The following is a 5,884-nucleotide window of genomic DNA, read 5'->3' on the forward strand; positions in this document are numbered from 1 at the left end:
GCGATTCGGGATTCTTCCATGTTCCACGATGATCACCGCGATGAGTCTGGTTACGGATCCGTCACCGGACAGCGTCATGACAATAGTATGGATTGACTCGACTCGCCCTGCTGTCCATGACATCCCGTGATTAATGTATTTAATAATTGGAGATAACTGGAAGCTTGTACTTATTCCTCTCCCTCACCCATTGCACTCATTGATCCTTCTTGGTATCCATGAGTCTGTTTCAGCTTCCTTGCATGTGTTCCTGCGTATTGTCTTGGGGATTCTGCCTCGAAGTGACAACATCCCTCTTGGACTTAGGTCACTTGGTTAACATCATCCCCTCAAGGTGTAGGTCTCTCCAGACCACGTGACACTGTCCATTCGTCCATCCGCGGGCCCTTAGTGGAACTGCCGGGTCTTCCAGGAGTTTCCTGTGGGATGTTTTGAGGGACTTCTGTCCTGTATTCCCTAATGGCTTTCCTCCACCTCCGTTTTGCCCTCTCCCCCTCGCCCCCACTGCCAACCCCTGTTCCGTGTTGCCTTCTGTCTTCTGTCGGAGAGCGGATTCTGTCAGGTATGAGTCCATAGCTCTGTGTCCGCCCGCCAGCCCGCCCACCCGGCCCCATCGAACGGTGGTCTCTATCACATGTTCCGTCAGAAGCAGGCACTTTCTGCTTGTTTTTGGAACTTGCTGTCGTGATTCCAGGTTCTGGGCCTGTCTGGATATCTCTTAAAAACAGAAATGCGTGCGTTTTCCCCCTTTTTAAATTGTTTTTGCTTACTTATTTATTTATTTACTTGCTTACTTATTTACATATATTTATTTATTTAGGCTTTTTTGTTGTTGTTGTTCTTGTTGCTGTTGTTGTTTTTGGTTGTTGTTTGCTTATTCGGGGAGGGGAGGTAATTCGTTTCTTTTGCTGGTTTGTTGCCTGACTTAGTGATTGCCTGACTCACCGACTTCCTTATTTGCTTGAACGGAGGTCCTGAAGGTCGAACCCTGGACCTTGCGCGTGCTGGACAGGCACTCTGCCGCTGAGTTCTACACACCATCCTCCCCCGCCCCCGCCCCTTCCCCATTTGGATACAAAATAATTTTTTTTTCCTTTTAAACTGAAAAAGTCAGTTTGGGTCTCCTGCCCGTGTTTCATCATTGGTTTGTTGGCTTCTAGGAGGTGGAGTTGACCGAGTTCTTGGACTGTTTAGGAGAGGAACCCCTGATGGGCTGTGGTGGTGCTTTTTCTACATTTTTGTTTGTTTGTTTGTTTGTTTGTTGTTGTTGTTGTTGTTTGTTAAAACCCCAGAGTAAGTTCTACAACTTGATTTCCCTTTGGTGGTGGGTTTTGTCGTTTGTTTTCATGTTTTTTTTTTTTTCCACATGGGGCTACAGTTTCCCTGTCCACGTGTGACTGTGTGTCAAACACACACACCGACACACACACACAGACACAGACACGGGCACACATGCACACACAGACACGCGGATGCCCATGCACAGTGTTGTTCTGTGTAGATGCACTGAACCTCGATTTACCGAGCGGGTGGCTATCGACTCGCCCCCCCCCCCCCAACCGCCGCCCGCATTTTTTTGTTTTTCCTCCTCCTCCCTGTGGTTGTGGTCAGCCGTGCTGACGTCCGTGTTCTCACGACCGACCGCGAGTGCGTTTTCCCCACGCGCCCATTTGTTGTCTTTGGGCTTTGTCGCGATCTGTGCCGAGATCGATTTTTCTTTCCACTTCGATGGGGTTGACGGTCTTCATCCTTTCTTTTCTAGCTTCTGGGCTTTGCCTGTCTGCTTTCAAAAGACCTCCTGCATTCGAGAGGACGGACTCCAAAGCCGATTCCTGCGTTGTTCTCGGAGCGCTCGCCTGGTTTCGGTTTGCCAGCCCCCGCCTTCCCTCCCTGTTTCCCTCCTCCCCTTCCCACCCCCCCCCCCCCCGCCGCCGGGAACCCGGGATCTCGTCCTGGTCGCTCTGGGCCACCCGCCGGCGTGTCCGTGTGATCTCCCCCGCCCGGGGAATCGCGTGGGGAGCGCGTCCCCTTCGCGGCAGCCGCCCGCCCGGCCGGCCGTGTCTTGCCAAACCCCGGCTCCCTCCGTCCTCCCCGCCCTGATCTGCTGCCGGGGTGGGTCGCGTCGCGTCGCGTCGCGTCGCGTCTCCTCATGCCGCCGTGCCGTGCCGTGCCGTGACGAGGGTGAGCGGGCTCCGAGGCGGACGCCACGGGGTCGCGCCGGCCGGCCGGCCGCCCGGCGCCTCAGCCCGGGACGGGCTCGGGCGTTTGGGCGGCCGGCGGTCGGGATCGGTTCCGGGGACGTTGGCGACGGCTGTCGGGCGCCATCTGGCTGCCGCTCTTGAGATCGTCCCTCTTCTCCCGAGCGTCGGCGACCTCGGCAAGGGATGGGGCTCGGCGGCGGGGCCCGAGGCAGACTTCGGGGAGGCTGGCGACACCGGCGGTGACAGTCCCCGTGGCGCTGAGCCGCGGGCGTGTCCTGCTCTCGGCGCAGATTGGACTCGCAGGCTGATGAGGGGGTGGCTGCCGCCGCGCTCCCGGGATCTCGTGTGTAGGGGGAAGCCGTGTGGCCTGGCCTGGTCGACCAGCATCCGCCTGTGCCCCTGCAGCCGCGGGGACCGACCCGAGCCGATCGGACACGGCCTGCGCCGTGCCGCCGCGGGGGAAAGGGACGGGGTGTCCCGCGCCCGGGCCGCCGGCGGCTAGGTGGTCCGGCCCTCGTCTGTGTCCCTTGGACGACTGCTCCCGAGGCGAGGAGCGGCCCGGGCCCAGTGCGGTGAGGCCGGGGACGGGCGCGCTGGGGTTCCCGGTCGTCGGAGGCGCCTCCTTGGATGAAATGTTTTCTGAGTCCCGATGGACCCGGAGACGTGGCTGGGCCGGCCCCTGTTGGCGCGGGAGGCCAGGGAGGGCGCCCCCCGGCCCGTAAGTCTGCCCGCGTGGGTTCCGGTGGCATTTGAGGGACCGAGACTTCATCCGGACTCGGGGACCGGCACGGGGGCGTCCTGCGAGGGATGTGGGGGAGGCAGGCTTTCCCCCGGCCCGGTGCTCGGGAGCGGTCCCTCGTGGGGGGCCCTCTCCTCGGAGGCGCCTCTGTGGCATCTCCCCGAGTCCCCGACCACGCGGGCGAGAAACGGGCAGGGCGTCCCCGGCCCGATCCCGTCTCCCTCTCGTCCCTTCCCATTCCCACTGCTCCTCCTCCTCCTCCTCCTCCTCCTCCTCCTCCTCCTCCTCCTCCTCCTCCTCCTCCTCCTCCTCCTCCTCCTCCTCCTCCTCCTCCTCCTCCTCCTCAACCCCTCCCCCTCCCCCCCCCGGTCGATCAGATGGCCCCCGAGAGCTTCGGGGCTGCCATTTATGGGGGTAGGGCTGGGGGCAGGTGGCCGGACCGAGGTCCCGGGGGCCCCCCTGCAAATCGTGGACCCGACCCGTTTCCGGGCGCTGTCATTTTTTCTGTCGTGTTGGGCATTTTCTGCCAGCAGATAGGTGCTGACACGGTCTTTCTCGGTGTCTTGTCACCGAGTGTTGGGTCTCCGGACGCGTGTGGGGCTCTTGGGCTTTGTCTCTGCGTGAGCCCTGGCCTGGTAGAAGCCGACTCTGCTTCTGACACTTGAGCCGCCCGCTCGGGCCTGCGCGCCGGCTCTCGTGTGTGCGTCCGGCTGACGTGGCCCGTGGTGCCGCCTCCGGTCTCTGGTGGCCCGAGGGCGGTGGGGTGAGGTGGCGGCGTGGGTCTTTTACCCCGTGCGCTCCCTGCCGCAGGCACCCGGTGGTGGCCGGCACGACCCCACCCTCACAGGCTCCGTGCCGCGTGTCAGGCATTCTCCGCCTGGGGTCGTTGGCCACTCTCCTCGTAGAGGAACGAGGAGTGGGTGGCGCCTGGCGAGGCTGAAGCAGGCCCTCCTCTGGTGGTTGTCCTCGCCGGGCCCTCCCCTCTGGCTCTGGGGCTTCCCTGCCCCATGGCTCGCTCGCTTGCTCGCTCGCTCACCTGACCGATGTGGTGACGTCATGCTCTCCCGGGCCGGGCCTAAGCCGCGCCAGACGAGGGACGGGACGTTCATGGTGAACGTGGCCTCTCTTCTCGTTCTGCCTGCGGGCCCCTCGCCTCTCCTCCACCGCCCGTGGGTGGCGGGGGCAAGGAAGGGGTGCGGACTCCGGCCCGACCTCGGTCTCCCGTGCCTCGTGGTGTCGGCGGGGCCGGGGTCTTGTGACGCGGCAGACACCTCTCGCCTCCTCGCCTGCTCGGCGTCTTGTCTCGCGAGCGGCCCTCCCCCGCGGTGGGGGAGGGCTGCCCCCGCCGCCACGCCACGTATCCCCTCGCCGGGGTGCGAGCGTGTCTCGCCTTGGCCCTCTGTGGTGCCCCTGGAGCGCTCCAGGTTGTCCCTCAGGTGCCCGAGGCCGAGCGGTGGCATCGCTTCCCGTCCCCAGCGAGTCCTCTCGGGTAACCCCTGCTGTGGTCGTGTGTCCCGAGCCACTCTCTTGAGCAGTGGGGGAGGGGTCGAGACGGTAAGCGAGGCGTGGCCGCTCCCCACCCTCGGTGGGGCCGGGGCCGCCTCCTGGTCGTCGTCCTCACCCTGTACCGGGGGGGACTGACGTGGCCGGGCGCACGCCGGGTGGGTCCCCCCTCTGCGGGGCTCGCGCCCGGGCGTGGGAGCGAACGTGGTGGGGCCGGGTGATGTGCCGGTGGGGGCGGGCGCCTGTCTCGTCCCCACGCGGTCTTGGGTGCGTCTCCTCGCGAGGCGGCACGGGCTTTCCCCGGTCCCGACCGCGAACGCTCGCTTTTCGGCCCGCTGCTTACCCTTGCCGCAGGCCCCTCCTGCCCAGCCGAGCGCTGACGTCCACCTCGGCGGACTTCCGTAGGCCTGAAGGGGGCCCCCGCTGGGTAGGGGGCGATGCGCCCTCGGTGAGAAAGCCTTCTCTAGCGATCTGAGAGGGGAGCCTTGGGGGGTACCGGACAACCCCCAGCCGCCGCTCCTCCATCCAGAGCGTGCAGTCGCCACGGGGAGCGACTGCCGCAGCGTGTGGGCAGGGCCCCGCCGCTTTGGCGTGTGGGTTGCGCCGGCCCCGCGGTGGGGCCGTGTGCTGCTCTTTGCCTGCTGTGGCCCGCGCCTCCCCCCTCCGAGTCGGGGGAGGGTTCTGCCGGGCCGGGCCCGGCGTCTGGCGCGGGGCCGTGCGAGCGTGCGTGTGTGCGCGCGGGCTTTGCCTCCCCGGTGCGTGCCGCGGGGGGAGGGGCAAGGCGGTCCACCCCGACTTCGCCCCCCGTTGTCTCCCCGCCGCGAGGAGCCACCCCACCTGTCCCGGTCCCGAGCCGCAGCCACCGGTGGCGGTGCGTGGGCTACGGGTCGGGCCGCCTCGCTCGGGAGCGTTTCCCCGGGCCGCGAGGCCTGGGGGCGAGCCAGACGAAGCAGGATGATGTGGGTGGTGGACGGACAGACCAGACAGACAGACGGACGAGTGAGCGAGCGGAAGGGGCTGCCCTCTGGAGTGGGGGTTAGCCTGCTGCGCGTGAGTCCCGGCGGCGGGGCCGGGGTGTGGGAGGAACCGCCGAGGGTTGGCTGAGGCCGGCCGGCGTCCTGGGCGTCGCGGGGCCGCCCCCACGTGTGGGGGTGGTGGGATCCTGCGCTTGTTTCCCCGGCGGCCCGGTCGTGTCTTGGGATTTCCCCTTCCCTGGGCTGGTGCCCGCCCACACCCCCGACCCCTGCGGCCGTCGCTCTTGTGCGCGAGCGGCCCCTCGTCGTCGCCGCCGGCCCTCCCCTGCCCGGACCGATGGCCACCCGCGCCGAGCCTTTTCCCCCCGACCCACCCCCGTCCTGGGACCAGTACGTGGCCTCACCGCGTGTGGGTGCTGTCCCTCCCCTGGAGGCGGCCCCGGGTGAGGCGTCGTCGGACCCGACGG

General features: G+C 65.7%; 1 long non-coding RNA gene across 1 annotated transcript in view; it reads left to right on the forward strand.

The window, feature by feature from the left end:
• Positions 1-1,664: 1,664 nt before the first annotated feature.
• The window catches only part of LOC140693203 (uncharacterized), a 25,114-nt gene continuing 20,894 nt past the window's right edge, over positions 1,665-5,884 (forward strand). Inside the window, exon 1 of the long non-coding RNA XR_012068921.1 lies at positions 1,665-1,865. This is a non-coding gene — a long non-coding RNA (uncharacterized lncRNA). The remainder of the gene's footprint in view (positions 1,866-5,884) is intronic.

Source organism: Vicugna pacos, unplaced genomic scaffold (assembly GCF_048564905.1).
Source record: "Vicugna pacos unplaced genomic scaffold, VicPac4 scaffold_19, whole genome shotgun sequence".
Lineage (NCBI taxonomy): Eukaryota > Metazoa > Chordata > Mammalia > Artiodactyla > Camelidae > Vicugna > Vicugna pacos.